The sequence below is a fragment of the Tympanuchus pallidicinctus genome, unplaced genomic scaffold (assembly GCF_026119805.1).
Source record: "Tympanuchus pallidicinctus isolate F22 unplaced genomic scaffold, pur_lepc_1.0 scaffold23, whole genome shotgun sequence".
Taxonomy (NCBI): Eukaryota; Metazoa; Chordata; class Aves; order Galliformes; family Phasianidae; genus Tympanuchus; species Tympanuchus pallidicinctus.
In genome coordinates this window covers 6,865,519-6,884,122 of record NW_026294740.1, presented here as the reverse complement: position 1 = coordinate 6,884,122, position 18,604 = coordinate 6,865,519, and the positions used below count along the sequence as shown (strand labels likewise).

General features: G+C 44.3%; 1 long non-coding RNA gene across 1 annotated transcript; it reads left to right on the top strand.

Annotated features, from left to right (window-relative positions):
• Positions 1 to 14,016: 14,016 nt before the first annotated feature.
• Positions 14,017 to 17,010, top strand: LOC128083168 (uncharacterized). Its single transcript, XR_008207979.1, has 2 exons — positions 14,017 to 14,362; positions 15,884 to 17,010. It is a non-coding gene; the product is annotated as an uncharacterized LOC128083168 (long non-coding RNA).
• The last annotated feature ends 1,594 nt before the right edge of the window (positions 17,011 to 18,604 follow it).

The window sequence follows — 18,604 nt, the reverse complement described above, 5'->3', positions numbered from 1 at the left end:
TTACAGTCAAAGATTAATTGTATTACAGTGTCTGCTTCTGCAAATTGTAGTCAAATGGATCGTTAAGGAGAAGGACAGCAGCGATCACTGCTAGCATATTGCTTTGGAACAGCCCGACTTGTCAAGGTGCTGAGCTCCTGCAGCTTATATTGGTATTTCTGTCCCTGATTCACTTTTTTTTTTTGTCTCCTTCCTGTTCATACTGACTTTCCAGAAAATCCTGTGTTTGAAAAAGCATCCTGCTGTGATTTCAATAGTATATTGTGTTTCTCCAAGAGCAGAGCTAGCACAAGTACTGAGCCCAGGATTATGATGAATAGCCAGTCCTGTGGGGTATGGAGATGTCCAATAATTCCTCATGCTTATTGAGAATTACCACCCAAAGCCTCAAGAGCAGTATCAGGCAAAATACACATCATGTCCATTTGTACTGAATGGGTGGCAGGAAAAAACCCGGGGTGTTGATCAGTCAATGAGAACAAGGGAAGTGGAAGGGCAGTGTAGGTCCATGACGTTGGTTGCAGGATGGGGCAGGAGGACATTGGGAACCACGTGGCAGGAGCAGCTCCTCCTGCATCGCCCTGGACCCTCACTGCCCTGCTTGGAATTGTGTCAACTTTGAGATCAAATTCACTTTGGCTGTGATTGGAAAGGATGGATTTCTCTGAGAGTAAGCTGAGATGAAGTCTCAAACTTTCACTTTCTGAGTTACGGGTGCTCCAACAACCTGGGGCACAGCTCTGAAGGAGGAGATCAGCTCTGGCTTACTCACACTCCTTGTCTTCAGGGGAGAGGAATGATGACAAGATTTCCATTTAAAAATAAACTGTGAAAGGCAAAACAAAACTCAAACTCAGTTAATTTTATCTGTGGTTTAAAAAAGGGAACTGGAAAAAAAAAACCACAAAAAAAACAAAAAAACAAAAAAACAACAACTCAGCAAAAGAAAAAACAATGGAAGAAATGAGCAATATTTGCCAAATAAAATCATTCATTCACTCCTCGTATTAGTCAGGAGAGAAACGAACTTTTAGAAGGCCACACAGTAAAACAAATCCCCAAGTACAGTTCAAAAACAGTGAGTCAATATCCATGCTTGCTCTCCTGAACGACTCCGTATTTTCTTGGAAATCAGCACGTTGTTTCACAGCAACATCTGTGCCCCAAGGTCTAGGAAGATGCACAGTTATTTGGATCTTTCAAGTTAATGGGAGCTGCAGAAGAGATGGGGTAATTGAGTCAATTTGATGCGTAGGCGCACTGCTCCTTGTGCCCAATCTCAGTGCAACAGCACTGGGAATACTGTGACTATCTCTGCAAATGATAGTGGAGATGAACCCAGCAGTGAAGCTGAGGGGCACACAGTGGTTGGTGAAAGGCAGCTGGTGGCCTGCCTGCCAGGCTGTGATGGCTGTCCAACACTAGGCGAGTTTCTGGGCTGGAAAGGCCAGAAGTAAGGGAGCATCCTCAGCCATGCACTGATGAGCAATGGAGAAAACATCTCTTCAGTGCTTCACTCCAACTCCCCCAGCACTTCCAGCATCCCTCAGAGATCCCAAGGACACCAGGACCATGTCAACATTACCACTATTTCCATCCTCAACGCCAACATCAAATCATTTCCGTGGTTGGACATGGCTAGGTATCTTGTAGACACTGCTGTGCTTCATGGTGCTCTGTTTCACTTATTTCATCTCAAAGACTCCATCACTGAGAAAGCAGAGATTGCTGCGGCCTTCTGCTCATCACTTTATATGGTTTGGCATGTGCCCATTGAGCCAAGAATGTGGGGAAGTGGCAGTGAGGGACATGGATTAGGGCATGGTGAGGATGGACAATTGGACTTGGTGATGTTAGAGGTTTTTTCCAACCTGAATGATTCTATGATTCTATGAAAATTCTTTGAGAATTGTTTGGGTTGTAAGAGATCTCTAAGATGATCAAGTCAAGCTGTTACAACAGAGAAGCTGTTTGTGCCTCTGCAAATTGATTTTGTGGGTGCTTCTCAAGCATGACTCGACACAAGGTGAGCTGAGATGTACCCAAGGAGCTCCAGTGTTTGTCAACAGAAGCCAAGTCAAGTCCTGCTCACCTGCTCTGAAAATAGCCCCTCTGAAGTCAGGAACAGCACTCATGCTCACAAGGGAAGCATTTGGGTAGTAGAACATAAAGGTAAATTTCACATCATGACCTTTATTCTTTTTTCTTTTCTCTTTTTTTAATTTACTGCCTTTGGGAAGGTTTTTCTTCCTTCTCTCTCCCTGAATCCAATACCGATGTTGGTGAGATGAAAATCAGACAGCCAGCAAGCTGTGGAAAACAGAGAGTTCAAAGATCTGGAAAATGTAATTATTTTACTGAGGGGTAAATGTACCTGAGTTTGTGCCACTGCATCCATCAGGGTGTAAGTAGGGTGCTAAAAACACATAACAAACAGCTGTGCTTTCTGGGACAAAATTAAACAGATACCAAGAAATACACAAATAGAGAAAAATCTTCAGGAAAGTTGGCAAAACCTTTGTAAAGACGGTATCAAGTGCCTCCAAAGAGGAAATTACAACATGTGGCAGCTGTGTTTTCTTGGTTAAGCAACTTTTTGTAAAAGTTCAAAGGATCTGGGAAAAGTAACTAGGAACAGGGTGAGACAGATTTATGGAACCCACACCTGGCAATATGCTCGTATTAAATTAGTGAAAAGCCATTATATCCCCAGATATAATAGATTAATTCATACCAGTTTGCATTCTTTGAAGAGCAATCATATTTCTGTAAGCTGACAGAGCCGAGTAATTTCTTGGATTGACTGATCACAAGAGTTGCAATCTGTTATATATATATATATATGTATATATATGTATATATATGTATATATACATACATATATACATATATACACACACACAATCCACACAAGACATACAGGCTTTGTTTCTCAGAGGATTTAGGGCAGAGAGATGCTTTGGCAATAACAGAATGCTTCCCAGACTGCAGTTCCATTACCTGGATCTAAGAGGCAGATTCAGAAATACAAGGCACTTAATCAAAGCCTTCAACATATTTTTTTAATATAGGGGATTGTTGTTGCTTACGCAAATGGTTGGAGTGATGCATTTAGGAGAAAAGTTTTGCATAAATCTGCATGGCATGGACACTGCACTGTGTAGCTCTCCAGCTACCTGTGTGCTACGTGTGTATGCCTGCATGTATATGTATTTATGTATAGAAACCACACCTTTCTATCCTTCACAAGGACAGTCTTCAGTGCTCATCACAGCGTGCTTGATTTTGTGCTCCCTTTTTTGAGTATGGTGTCAATGCTTAGGTGAGCCAGAAAGTCCTTTTCTATTGACTGCCAGTGCCAAGTCAAGAGAAACACTTTGTTTGGAACTAATAAAGTCCTAAAATACATTTCTAAAAAACTGTTAATATTGCTGGATCTCGGGGATCCCATGCTGGGTCCCGTCCTACCCTGCAGCTCCAGTTCCACTAGTGCTGGCACGTTCTGTGAGCCAGATCAGGGAAATGATGCTCCTTAAAATTAAACCAAATGTTCTTCAGCCATTGCTATTTTGGATTCTTGTTATGCCAGATCAATTCCTGGTCCGGTTGGCGCATCCAGCTGTGCTGGCATGGAGGGAGGGAGGAGAACACCGAATCATCCCGACTGCACTGGGTGACCTGAGGCGCTTCAGATGGATTTGTTTGTACCATTTTTCACCTCACTTCCACCTGCATTAAGTGCATGGTGGTCACACTAAACCTGGCACCTTTTACAACAGCTCTGCTCCAGAGGAGACATCTCCATAGGGAAAACCCTGTTTCATCGCAGATCTCCATGAGATTTTGCATCCTCATCCCCACCTTTTGACGTACCCCCACCCTGCTGGAGGGCTGCACAATGCAGGGCACAGCCCCACAGCGGGACAGTGGGACTGCCCATGCTCCCCTCCTGCCCACCCCGTTCCATCAGCATCCCCACACAGGTGCTCCCACATGGAGACCAAATCCAGAAGGCGAGCAGAGGCCTGAGGACGCCGCAGTAACGCGAGCACATGTGGTTTCAGCAGCAAGTGCCAACATCTCTCACTCTCGCTGTCCCAGCCTTGCTCCGAGGGCAACCTGATCTGCCTTTAGTCTGCTCCGACCACAGGACAAATGGTTTAAATAAAATCCTGCATGATTGAGTCACGCCGCTTCTGGCTTTTGTACGGCGTGCTGAGGAGCGACGGTTTACTTTGCCTCAATAACAAAATTAATATAAGAGAAACATTTTTGTTATGTGGTAACCAGGAAAAAAAAAAAAAGAAAAAAAAAAAGGCAGATGTAGAGGAACTGGTGCAGGATGTTTGTGTATGATAAAAGGATAATTGAGGGAAAATAAGTGACTCCTTTTCTTAGAAGGATAGGTAAATGTAACAGCAGATCAACAGCTATTGAAATAGGATGGTGGGCTCTGCTCTGACAGGTGAAGTATCAGAGGATCACCAGACCATAGGAGCATAGAAACACAACGGTGAGGGGTTCAGCATCTGCATCCATGTGCAGGAAAGGTGTGGGCTGTGGGAGACCATCTCCCACCAAACTCACCGCCTGCTTTGCACAGGGCTGGTGGCACCAAGCACCTCCTGAAGCCGTGCACTGAGCTGTGGGAGAGCACAGGGTTTGTCCCACCCTATCCTCTATCCTATGATTCTACACTCCTACGATTCTATGATCCTCAGCCCCTGGGAACGTGGGAAAAGAGGCTCTGAGGAAGGCTGTTCGATGGGACAGTTTAAATCCCAGCACAACGCCATGTCACAAACCAATAGCACCTGTGGGAAAAGATGTACCTTCTTCATTAATGAGAAACCTTCTAACAATTCTTGGTAAGCTCTGGGACAAGGAGGGTAACATCCTGGCCTCACGGAGAACAGCAAGAAATTCCCACTGATGTCTCGGAGCATGGAGCAGCTCTCACACCATGCACAAGCTTTGCAAGGAAGGGCTTGCAGTGTATTGCTGCATCTGCATGCCTGGCCCCATGTGCTCCTGCAAGCACCAGTGCTGTGAGATGTGCTCCATCCCCATGGCTCATGGGTCTGGGCATCCTTCCTGATGCCCTGAAAAGAGGTCAGAGCACAGGGCTGGAGACCTGCTCACCTTCAGTTTTCCACAGGTGCTTACACAGTGTTCCTAAGGCCACTTAATTTTGTTTCCTCAAACCCTGGCTTGCCACGTTCAGGACATGTTCCTAACACAGCACGGCAAATCCACTTTGAAGTGGGAGTTCTGTTGCTTTTACAGCAAGCAGTGCAAGAAGAGGAATGTTTCCCTTTGATGTTTATTAGTTGTGAGCATTGCAGGCCCCGTTTGGAGTTGATTTCATGCGTGGTCCTCTGTAAGAATCAGAAATACATGTTACCAACCTTTCAAATGTTATGAAATGCGGAGTTTGGTGGGAAAGAAAATGACAAATGAGAAAAATATGGGACTTCTTCATTCCCTGAAAGAAGTCCTAACTGCAAAACGTCCCGTGTGTGTGCAAAGCTGAAGCGATTCACTGTCACTGCGATGCTGCAGCAGAGACTGAGCTGATATTTCAGCCCATCTTTTGCAGACATAGGAGACGCTTATGGATATTTCTTCTGCAGTGTTTTGGGGTCATAAACAAAACAAAGTCAGCAAGGACCATGGGATCCCTCTGTACTTCCCTTTATTGTCTTTGGATTATGTTTTTGAAGGTGAGTCAGTGTTTATCAATATAAAAATGTAAGAAACAATGCACTATCAGAGCCGTATATTTTCCCATGTGTTCATTGTCCCTTCTCTTGCTGCAAAATCCACATGATGGGGAGTTAATGAGTGGACACCTGTTTTCATTGCAGAACCTGGGTTTTATTTTTAAATTTTAAGCATTCTCTGACAGTGATCACAAAGGCAAAAAAAGGACAATAAACTCTGCCCTTGCAAAGGGAAGGGAAGCTGTTTGCTGAGCAGAGGGTAGCTCAGTGTTGTACAGCCTGCATGAACCATTCAAAAAATCCCAGCTGGCCACAAGGGGTGAATGTAGGACACATCACACATGCTGGTAGTACAGAGGTACCTCCAATTTACCTACAAGGCAACAAGTGTAATAGCAGGATGCTAAATGTGGCTGTTCACTTTTGCATAAAACACCAATTTGCTTTGCAAGACTTATTCTCTCCATCTATTATTTATTCCCTCGCTCATTAACTGCTCCAGTAGCCCGAGACATGGAAATCTCGCAGTCAGATTTCTTACTGGAGAAACACTTTGTTTTTAATATTGGGCTCTCAACAGACACATTTTGAGCAACTCTCCCTTTTGCTGCTGTTCTTCAGCCCTTCTGGAAACACATCCTCTGTTTTGCAAGATTGTGTTTACACTCAGCAAATATGCAGGGAAACAGTCTTCTGCAAGGCTGCCTTGGCCAGAATCAGATACAGCAATGCCCACGAAGCCAAAAATAGCTGCAGGAGGGAGCAGAAGAGAAAGAGAAGTGGTGGAGGCTTTCAAAATTTCTTCAATGTTGCTCTGTCAAGCTCAGATGCTGCCTGGAAGATGGTTCTGCCTACCAAAACCTGCTAGCAAGCATGAAGAGAAGGGAGGCTCCATATTCTGAACCCCATGGAAAGTTGAGTTCTTGCCCATATTGAGCCTTTCTTGCCATATGCCAAACAGCGTGAACAATTCTCCACCTATGCTTTGCTTTCTCACTACCTCTGCTATCTGGCAGACAGATAAAAAAGTGAAAAGAGAGAATTTCTGAGGGAACTGCAAAGATAAAAGGTGGCATTAGTACTATGTTGGAGTAATTCTGAATCATGCATAACCTGGAAACAACATCATCATGGTGGAAGTGAAAAATCCATCAGGAGAACAGAGGCAAAGGGCTGAGATGCAGGAACTTGGGAAATGGAAGGGCCATCTTATTGTTCAGAGTTGTGTTCCATTCCAAGGATCCTGGGGTGATCACAGGGCTTCTTTGGTTGTAGTTTGTTACCCCAGCACATAAAGCACAATTCCCATGCTATACTCCAATGGTTTTGAAGCCTTCCTCTTCTTCATGTATAAGTGTTTATATGAAAAGGATCCCACCTCATGACAAATGCCACCAGTTTTGAGCAAAATGGATCCTCTCCCTGGACACAAAGTGTAGGGGTGAATGACTTTGCTCAGGTTTGTGTAGCAGACCTGGAGTGAGTGGTGTGGAAGGCAAATTGCTGAGCACTGCTATGGTGGGAATGCTCTCCTTGCCCCAGATTAATACCCATGAATCAGGCACATATAGAGTACCCATTTCTTATCATAATTTTATCAAGCAGGACAGATGCACTTGTTTTCCTCTCCTGGATACAGCTTGCCTTGCTTTCTCATGTAATAACCACACATCAAGCTGCTTGCACATGCACTGTGGGAGAAGCATGCAAACAAGTGCATGGCACAAGAACAGAGAGGCTTTTGCATCACTGGAAGTTCACCACTGAGTCTGATCAGCCCTCTGAACGCCACATGCATGGGATTTTTTAGAAGAAAAACATGCTTATCATAGTTTTCATTTGCGTCTTCTCTCCGGGTAAGTGTGCATGTGTGCATACTGAGGGGTTCATCTGCTTGATGAACTGAATTTCAGATTTCATGTGCTACAACTGCTCATCTCCCAGCTGAGATCCCTATGGCTGTGACATCAGAGCTGGTTGCTGTAGGCAGCACGATGACGTCGCGTAGCATCAAGGCCACTTCATCTAAGGAGTACACAGAAGCAATAAAGACCTTCTTTTTGTAGAACTACTTCTAGCCTAAATAAAAAGCAGAAAATATGTGACATATCAACAAAATAATCTCAAAACAGAATGTTCCAGCAAGTATCAGCTGTTCTTTAATTAGTACCCAGAGGGACATCAAGGAAAGTTGCTCATTATTAGAACGCCATACAATTGCAAACACTGTGTTCCAGTTGTAGAATGGCAACACCTTCTGTCTCCTGTGGATGCACCAGTGAGCCTGGGTTGGCTAATGAATGGAAAATCATGGGATTTTTCTTGAACAGCTCACGAAGAGGCATCTGCAGTTATAAAACCAACTATTTCCTCTGGAAAAGGAATGAAAATATTTGACAAAAATACCTTCAAGTTTTTTTCTTTCTTTCTTTTTTCTTTTTTTTTTTTTTTAGTTATATCCCAGGAGTAATCAAGATCTGTAGTCCTTTAAAAAGAAATTGTAAATCAAGATAGCTTTATTGAAAACCATTGGTGCTTTCAGTATTTTATGATGCCTGAAATCTTGTCCATTCCAACTCCTTGTGTTTGTTGTTTCTGCCTTTTGAAGCTCTACTGGAAGGCAATCATTTAGTGAGTGAGATCTCCATGCTGCAGTGAAAAACCTGATGAAAAGCAGCCATTGGAGAGAGATTGGTTAGGCCATCCAGTTTCAGTCCAGCTGTTCTCCTTGATGGAGATTATTTTTTGGTTCTTTCTCCACTTCAAAGCCTCTGAGGTTGATCCTCTCATGCATCCTTCTCCTCAGTGCTTGTGGCTGCTCCCACGTGGATTTTCCACCCTGAACACTCGACAGCTGATAACAAACCCACCCGAGCATGTTCTCAGGGCAGGCATTCGCTTCCATCATGGCAGTGCAATGATGGACAGCATGGCTGAAACCAAGGAGTTAACAGCAGAGCACAGGGAGTGCTGCGAAGGCAAAACCCATCCACGAGCAGTGGCAGAAGAAAAGGGCATCCTGAGGGTCAGGAGATGGCTTTGAACAGGTTGAGCACTTTGATGGATGCAGGAGTGGTGGATGAACCCGCGCCGCACGCTGACTGCACTGTGTTGGACGTGTGGGTTGCAGTCGATCAGTCTGAGAACGACTGTCTGCCAAAAAGCTGAAGGAAGTTCATAAATTACCCCAGAGCTATGGAAACAGATCCTTTTTGCAGAGGGACCTGGGGAACGGCAGCGTCCCTGGGTAGCCCATCTGCATCCCATAAAGGAGCGGATACCTGTAATTAGTGCCACGACTTATCACAAATATGTCTCCATCTGTGAGGACAGCGCTCCGCAAGTGGGAGCATTTAACATGGAACAACCAAGACAGCTGAACGTGCAGTTTCCCTGGATAGATTCCAGTTGAGACATTTGAGGCAAAAGCTCGCTCTTGCCAGCGTGGGGGAAATCTAAACCTCAGAGCTGATTGCATTTCCAAGAAACAAAGCAGGGAAACTTGGACACACTTTTGTTGGTGAGCTGGGGTTCATACCATGATTTGGGTGACCAGGTGCCCCAGCAAGGTGCCATGGTGCTGTCTGAAAAGCAGAGATGCTCAGAAAACAGCTCTGTGTTTGCATTCCTCAAAGCTGTGAGGATGGGGGAATCTGGGATGCATTTTCCCAGATTCCCCCTGTGCTCTACAGCCTCCCTTATACTGAGGCTTAAACAAAAGGATGAGGAGGCCACTGTGGAGTAAATGAGGCCCTTAATTTACCATTAAAAGAAGACGACTGGAAGCTAAGGTTTTATCGGATTACAACAAAGGCTTTTTGCACTCAGGAGACTGTGGTTTGGTTCCCGGCACTGCTGGCAGGGCTGGAAATCCTAACCACAGATTATAGCAAGAAGCTTCCAAATTTCCGTGCTGCAGTCAAGGGTGCTGCTCCTTGCACGGATGGATCTGCAATGTGCTGTGGGACGGACCTGATGCAAGATGGGAGCTGGGAGCTGGGAGAGTTCACCCAATGGGAGCTTAAAAATGAGCCACCGCCTCCAGTCTGCCCCTGTGCTACAGCTTTGCAGAAAGGAATCGTCCTCCAGCCCCCCCAGTGCTTCACGAAGTGAAGTGAGAGCTGCAGATGATGGCAAATGAAATTTCCTTTCTATTGACCAGTCCTGATTTTTTTTTCTCCATAGCCATCAAATCTGCATATCCAAAATAAGTGTTGAACCCTTAAAATAATGAGCAACGAGAAATCCAGAGAAAAGAGGATTAAGCTCAGTCTCCATCATTGTCATGGTTGTCACCAGCCTTCTTGTCTGCATGCACCACGCACGGATGCAGCCCTTGGAGGGAAATACCTCCTGGTCTGAATCACAAGCATCAGAATGACAGGGTGGTAAAGTACTACACCTGTACTGAGAGCTGTCTGTAGACCTCCATTCTACCATCACATGGCATTGCTGCTGCTCAGTCTGGGGGCATCTGTTAGGGAATGGCAGTTGGGATGAGATTGATGCTCATCACTCTCCCCCCATTTACCCTTCATAAAAACAGTGCTCAGTGTTTTTAACACAAGCTGGATGTATGGTAGAAAATGTGCTTCTGTCTACTAGGTCCTACTGTGGCTATAAGACAAGTGCTGTAGCTGTTCCAAGCCAAGGCCAAGGCAGTGTCAAGTCGTTCATTACCAACCAGCGTGTGTGCAAAGCTCCAAAGTAAAATTTTCCAAAGGAGGATTCCAGATATTTTTTTTTTCCCGTAGATCAAAGCGATCGTTCTCATTTTAGCATTCTAACTTTTATTTCTATAACGTGATATAGCTAATACATAAAAATATCGGAGAAAATATAACAAAACCAAAAAAATTCAAAACAAAAGCCGCTGCAAAAAAGAAACTCTAAACATCTTGTTCTGAAACAGTCAAAACAGAATATTTTGACATTGTTAGAATTTTTTCCCTCAGGTTCTCTTCCAAAACAAAATTCCAGAGGGAAAAAAAATAAAAAAACTTTTTCTTTGGTATTTCTGGTTAACTTCCACTTTGGCCCCATGGAATCCAAAGGAATATGTTTTTTGTAGCCACTTTTTGCCATCAGCACTTCTGCACATAAACAGGCACCACGTACTGGAACTAATGCCCATAGACTTTGACCTGATGGATGCTTGTATGGTTTTGCTTGTAAATAAACCAGATAGTAATTAAGTAGGTTAGAAACCTTGCTGGAGTCATGCTGCAATAATGAACTTTGAAAATGAAATGCTGGCTGTTACCAAAGCAGGACAACAGATTCAGTGGTTGATCAGATTAGTATTGATAAGCCTAATTATCTGCTCGTTCTTAGAAGTGCATCTTGGTAATGTTAATATTCCTGGTAATTGATGGAGGTCTTAGAACAGATTTACACCTCGATGGGAACACAATAAAATTTAAGAAAATAACCCAACAATTAAGCAATGGTTTTGACTTTCAACATATATTTATACAAGTATATGTATTTTATTTTTTTTCCCCACTGGGGTTTCTCCCTTGAAATATATAGGCAGTAGCCTGAAGGGATCCCTTAAAAGATTTCCATGATCCTCAAAACTTCTCCAGGAGCAGCACCGTAAGCTGTATCCTATTATTGAACACACTGGAGTTGAAAACGGAGCTTTGCCAGAGGCAGGCTCACAATATTAAAAACAAAGGTCCACCCAATAAGTGGCAGGCTACAAGAAAAACAATATTGATGTATTTTCCTCTATTTGTGGTTTCTTTTGTCCACAGAGTGGGTTTTGTTTCTCAGTGACGTCAAAGCAAAATTCTCTTGCAAAATGACAACTGGAAAATAACCCTGAGAAAATATTGGATTTCCTATCTGGTAATTAACTAACTCGAGCTTAATGGAATGTATTATACATTTTACCTAGCCTACAGAAGATTAGCAAAACAAAAGTAATATTTTCTCTAGTTTCAATTGCAGAGCTTGAGGCAAAAGAAGATTAATCCCTCACAAGGAAGAGCTTTTCCTTCCTTAGCTATCTGTATGCTCAACACGTCACAGCGTCCTCACTGGAGGGGACAGCTACACCGTGTGTCACGTATTCAAGCCATTGCCATTGGGATATCCTAGGACATGGACACTGATGCTGCCTACTGCTAGGTGACCTGCATCTTGTCCTTCAGAGGAGCAGTTTGTCTTCTTCTTGGAGAAAGAGCCCTGATTTCCTGCTTCTCTCCATGTCTCGCAGAGACTTTTGGCCAGATGCAGAACTTTGAGCTTCTCAAGAACAGACAAGGGGAAAAGCACTCACAGAGACCCAAGAGCCTTCAGAAAGTCCCTGGAGACAATGTCAACACAGAAAGGGAAGCTCAAAGACCCTGTTGGTTCCATTTGGGTATGGATTATTTCTTCTCTCTTCTGATCATCCACATGGGCCCACAATCACGATGGGGAAAAATCGAATTTCCATTCCTTGTGCATCACATCAGATGTGGTGAAAGCATCTTTCCACCTATATGCAGCAAAAATGGGACTTTGCCCTCGTTTGCTCTGCGCTCCTCAAAATAGACCTTCAGTTTCCTGGGAAAGATTTCTTTTTCCAAGGAGCTCTGTTTTCATGGCTCTAGTGAAGCACCAATGTACTTCAATAAAACTCTGTTAAACGGATATATGTCAAGGGAGATTTAACACTGATACTGGTGTTGTGCTCTGGAGATTCAATTACCCTCAGCTGAAAAAGACACGAGCATAGCATATGAGTGAAAAGACAACTTTCAAAAATGAAATTAAAAAAAAGAACACAACAAAAACAGCCTAGCTTTGTCCAGCCAAAGTAGGAATCAGGTGAAGAAATAAAGGCTGTGTTGTAGACGCAGGAGAGACTGTACGTATGTGTTCTGCAGCGCAGAGGGACCTTGCTGTCTAAAAGACAACGGTGTTTTGAGATCTGTGAAACAAGTGTTTTCTTGCTGATACATCAGTAAAAGCAGATGTTCAGCCTGTCAAAAGCAGTGAAGCTGATGTTAGAGCTGCTGAGGAGCTGGCTGCAGGAGTCAGCGGGGTTTCTTCTGATGTGAAGTCTGTAACTGGAACAGATCAATCAAAGCTGGTGCATCTGTGCGGGTGTTTCACATCTCTGCTTTCCAGAAGAGGGCTTGTGCTCACAAACTGCTACCCAGGACACCCTAAAACCTGTGATAAAAGCGAGTTAATTAGTGAGCACACTCTCAGCTAGGCTTCAGCCCAGGGGAATTCAGCCTTTTGCATTGCTCACCGGTTAGTTCTCACTCCCTATGCTTGGACCATGGGAATTTGGTCAGAATTCCTGGGCTTTGTGGCAAATCCTTGCTCTGGGTCGGGTTGTCTGAGAGGTGTCCTTGATCTCAGCCAGTACATCCACACAGCTGGTGTCAGCAGATTTGTAAGAAGACCGGAAAGTGGGAAAACAGCCTACACATCCCTGCCCAGCTCTGTCCCTCAGCCACAGACAGCAGAGGAGGTGAGGAGAACTGAATCCAGAATGAAGGAAACCAACTTTTACAACCTATTCAGAAGAAGCCATTTATTTAACGGAAAGATTTGTCTACAGCATTTTTTGCTCTGTGTTTTATACATCAAGTGCAAAATTATCCTCTCAAAGAATAAGGCTCCTTTCAACGAGGTAAGGTTCAGTTTGAGAACTGTGTATTAAAAAATACAAAACATATCCTCATCCCCAGGGCAAAGAAATGAGTGAAAAGGGTTGTGGCTGAGCTCCATCCCCTGTCTACCACTGCTCCATACTCACTGAGTGCAAGGAGGAAGCTCTCTGCTTCCCCCACTCTGTACTTGCTTTGGATGGCAAAGCTGGTTTCGTGTAGTCCTGAACTACTTTCTACAATGTGAAACAATACTGGTGAGTGCTGCTTGTTGCCTCATGTAAGCGCATCTGGAAAAGGGTCTCCTCTCAAGTGCTGAGTGACATCTCACAACCTGTTTCTTTCCAACTGACCTGGAAAATACGCACTCAGATTTCAAAGGAGAAGAAATACAAAGTATTTTCTCATCAAACTTGGCATTATCTGTTTAGCAGGCATAACCGCTGTACGGTATTTTTCCACTGTGTTGAATCAGACTTTATCTTCAGCTCTGCCTGCCCGTTCTAATAATAACGGCTCGGTGTTCAACGTGTGGCTCTGCAAGCGATTCATTTCCTCAGAACTGTTGATTGGAACTTTGCGCTGCTTCGAAGGTACGCAGCAATTTGGCTGTTTAGCACATTAGAGATAACGTGTCTTTTGCATTGGGATGAACTCATTATGGGCTTTAGGGCTGGGACCTGATGATTTGCAGACGCACTGTGCTACTCTTCAGCTGATAGGAGTGGAGAGATGAGGCAAAGTAATAGATTGGGTGAGAACTCATTAAACACGGTGATAGAACAATGGGCTCTTAGTGCCTTTAACTCCTTAGATTCATCTGGATCTTTCCATCTCAGCATTCTCCAGCCACTGGAGACTGAAACAACAATGAACTGAACGCAGAAAAAAGCCAGGCAATTATTGCAGTTTGGTAAAAATTTAATGGAATTCATAAAGTCAGAGCAAGATAACAGTGCAAGGCTTAAATTGGGGCTGCTGAGATTCTGACGTAAGAGAAAGAGCAGAGCAGCAGAGCTTGGCCGGGTAAGTGCTCCCTTTTTGAGAGTGGCACTTATTGCTATGAGCAGTCCTATGTCCACTTCTTTGTATGAGAAGTTTGTGTTTACAGATGCCAAAAAACTCAGGAGGGTCTGTCTTTGCACATAGCTGTGGATGCTCAGCTCTCCTGGGAGCTGGGGTGCTTACATTTTAGCACCTAAACGTAGACTTGGGTGCGTGTCCATGCCTTACATCCAGCTGATACATGTTATTTTAATGTAAGTTGGATTGCTTTACATGCTTGACAGGCTGTGTTTCTTTCTGTTGGCCGCCTATAGCACTGCAAATGCAAAAATCCTGACTGCAATAGCCAGCGCTTTCTCTTCTGAGGTTTACATTATCATCTTTGTCTCATTATTCCTGGATGGCTGCCCATCATTTCTTATGTGGATTTTTCTACAAAAGATGAAAGGAGAAGGGTGTGGGAAGGAAAGGAGAGGAAAAAGAAATCTTGCTTTTTCTTACAAGAAGAGCAAATAATTCATTCAATTGCATGGCTTTTATTATTTATGCAACATGCTTTGAGATACTAGCATGTGAGCTGAGAACATAGAGAAAGAAAATCTCTGCTATCAAGGGAAAAGTCTCTCCCAATTCCATCCCTCACCCCTATCTCTGGTCAATTCATGAAGGAGTGAGAAGGATGCTCAGGAGCCACATAGGCAGAATGCAGATGGCAGCTCTGCCTTGCTCAGCGAGCTTTAACAGGTGTAGCTCTTCACATCTTTCCCCTGCAAAACATGGTAAGAGTTTTAACAATGAACATTTACCCTGTAACAAGTAGCCTCATACTCCCCACCTATTCCTGGCCACCTCGTGCCTCTGCCACCCTGATCCTGAGCCTTCTGAACTGGCTCTGGACAAACAGCCAGGCAATGCAGCACAGCAGCACTGCAGACATGAGGACCTGAGAAAACATCTCCAGTTTTATGAACTGAAGTCTCAGTGTTGGCTACATCAAGCCAAGTTTCCAAGTCTTTGCAGAGTTCTGTCTAGGCTTAATCTTTATTATTTTTTTCCTTTATTTTTTCCCTTGAATTTTTTATGCATTTATTCTCTGCATAACTAAGCTGAGGTCACTTCAGAACAGTGCATGGATGGAGAAAGCCAGAATTACACCCCATAATCCTTCACCCTGCAGTTACCTTTGTGGTGTTTGACATCTCTCAGCTCAGGGAGGATACAGTATTGCACTGAGCTCCAGGCCTTGAATAATCAGTTGAGAAGTCATCTCCTTTCTCAAGTATGAAATTCACAGCTGTGAATCTGGGCTGTGGGGACATTTCCCTTCCCATTCAAGCCTGGGCAGAGACTGCGAAGGGGGCAGAGGATTTCAGAGGATGGATTTGACATGAAAATATCATCCAACATCCGTGCTTCTGTGAGCTCTGAGGATTCTGAGGACACAGCAGTGAGGATGCTCCCAGGGCAACAGCTGCATCCCCAATGCACACACTGCAGATTGCACAGAAGAGGATGAGAATTTCTTTCTGTTGTTTCTTGCAGGTAAATTCCTAAGCCATCTGCAGAGAATTTTCCCTTTGTGACCAGGAAGATATGGCTGAAGGCAATGGGGTTGGGCATTCAGCTCCTCCACTCCGTCCCTCAGACTGAACAGAGCTTTGGACTAAGAGATCAGCACTGAGCTCTGCAAGAGAAGGGAGCTCAGTGCTTTGGTGTGTGTATGTGTGTGTGTGTTTCTTTTCTTTCCATCATACTAATGAAATCTGCAGACATGGAGAGGAAACTGAGAGTTATTTATAGGAGTGAGAGGAATGTGAGACCTAATTGTTGCTTAGTCTATTGCTAAGTATGTAATCTGTTTGCTATTAAATTTTACAGTCTTGCAGCAATGTACATAGGTTCTATAGTGGGCTTTTTTTTTTTCTGTTAAGGCGAACACATACAGCTGATGAAGAAAAAATCTCAGGCTAAGGTGCTTGCAATCGTTATGAGCACAGACACAAGGCATCATTTTAGGGAGACAACCAGGATTCAGTGCAACTGCTAACATCCACCAGGCAGAACTCAGCTCTGGAGCTAGTTGGCTTTATTGCTTATCACTGTCTATCTGCCCTGGAATATTCCACCTCTACAATTTGCAAGAGGTCCCAGAGGATCCTGCTGCCTCTCCCCTAGGTTTAGGTTTCTCTCCTTTGTGGATAAATGCTGTTCCTGGGTATTTTGAAAACGCCATGGTGACTCACTGACTTTTGTCATTTTGCTTTGATGGGACAACAACACTGAAAGGAAAAACAAGTGATATTTACTCCCAGTGTCCAAAACTGGCTTCACCACTGCAAGCAGAATTTAGAAAGCCAGAAATAGAGATGTGATTATAGTGTATGTGGCAATTAAGAGGCAGCCCTGTAGGATCCTCCTGCTGGGTTTCAGCTGGACACACAGCACTGTGCCTGGCTGTAGTGCCATCCATCTTTGAGAGGCTGCTAGGAGAAGAAAAGAGCCTTGACAGATCCAGTGGGAGCTGGCATTTAGGGCTGAAGCACTGAGAGGTGCCCACTGTACATCCCTGCGGGGATGATCTCACCCCTTTCCCAGATTGCTTGCACATCTCTTTTTAAATCTCACGTGTAACTCTCAAATAAATTGACTTTATTCAGTGGGAGAATGAAGTCCTGGACTGGTTTTTGTGTTTCTGACAAGCTACCAGGGAAACAATGATTTAGGATGTGACGCTTGGTGTGTGCGTAGGGCAGAAATGCCAGGCAGGTTATTGGCAGTGAGGCACTTGAGCCATCCCCCATTGCGAATAAGGCCAGGGGTGCCAGCTGGCCTCTGGCCAGGCATTTGGCCTCTGACCAACTGGCTGACATTCGTTTCTTCCATACGCTTCTCCTGGACCTGGTGGGAGGGGTGTTTTACAGCAGCAATTAGTTTATTCCTGGGGTAAACAGTAGAAATTGGAGGGTAATTGCAGCAAGAAGTTTGCTTCCTGCTCCAGTCTGAAAACCTGCTGGCCGCCAACTGGATGTTAGCCCTCAAATCCGCAAGGCCAATTGACAGCTGGTCTGCGTTTGTCCCTCCTTAGGATTTGCAGATGTATGCTGGAAAGTGTGGGGATGGGGATCCCATCAGCCCATCCATCAGCGCAGGGCACGATGTAGGCAGAGCTGGGAGCATTCCCATTGCTCTCATCTCCTTTCTATCCCAAGTCATGGCCATTTTTACCTCTCATGGCCCAATTGTTAGCTTGTGGTGTGATGTATGATGCAGCTTTATGGCCTGTTTTGTATCCAGACCTTCCCTTGGCCATACACGAAGAATTCTGTGTTGGCACACTGGGATGGGGCTGCTCCCACTTTCCAGGAACTAGCTCAAAATTATCCATCTAGCTGTGATTTTCTCTGTCCAGCACTGTCACTGCCCAGCCAGAAATGACACCAACAGCACTGCTGACCTCTCTGCACAACTCATGCCTGACACATTTCCTATCCTTTTGCTGTTTGTTTTTCTTCTTTAGCTATCCTCCTCTTTGGCAGCAATCTCCCCTCATCATGCTGCCATTATGGAGCATAATACACCAGGAGAACTTCCTCAAATGAGCTACCAAGCAACCTGCCGCCTCTTCCATTGCATGCCTTATTAGCTCACTTCTTCTGCCCATTTCCATCCATCATGTGGATGCTCAGATCAATTTTATGTATTTTTCCAAATTGCAGTATTTTTTTTTTCAAGGTCCCCTTTCTCCTCTCAAATATGCATCTTTTCTTGTTGAAATGTCTTCAGACCGAGGTATGCCGCACCATTTTCCAGCTGGGAGGTAACACAGCCCAAAGCAGGGTCTGCTCCACTCATATTTTATCCTCCTTTTGGATCAGAGCAGCAGCGGTGGCTCAGAGCTGGAAGGACAAACCATAGTCTGCATTTGGGTGGTGAAAACCCCTCAGATCCACTCAGTGATTTAGCTGGAGTAATGCTGAGACAAAACCAGCTCAGCATGCCCAAGGACAGCTTATTCAAGTTGCTGACATAAGAAAATATTTATACATGTTTGGACATTTTCCATTTTCACTTTAAAATTAAAACTTGTCTTCCCAGCTCTAGGGAACAGGTTTGCTGCTCCTCCACCACTTGCACATCTTTGCATGATATTCTTTCAAACATTGTTGCGACAGCATTTACAAAACACATTCTAGCAGTCTTTTGCTAATGGTCTTTGCGTTTGAGAAAATAAGTTTCTCAGAGAGCATTCTCAGTTCTTTTAAT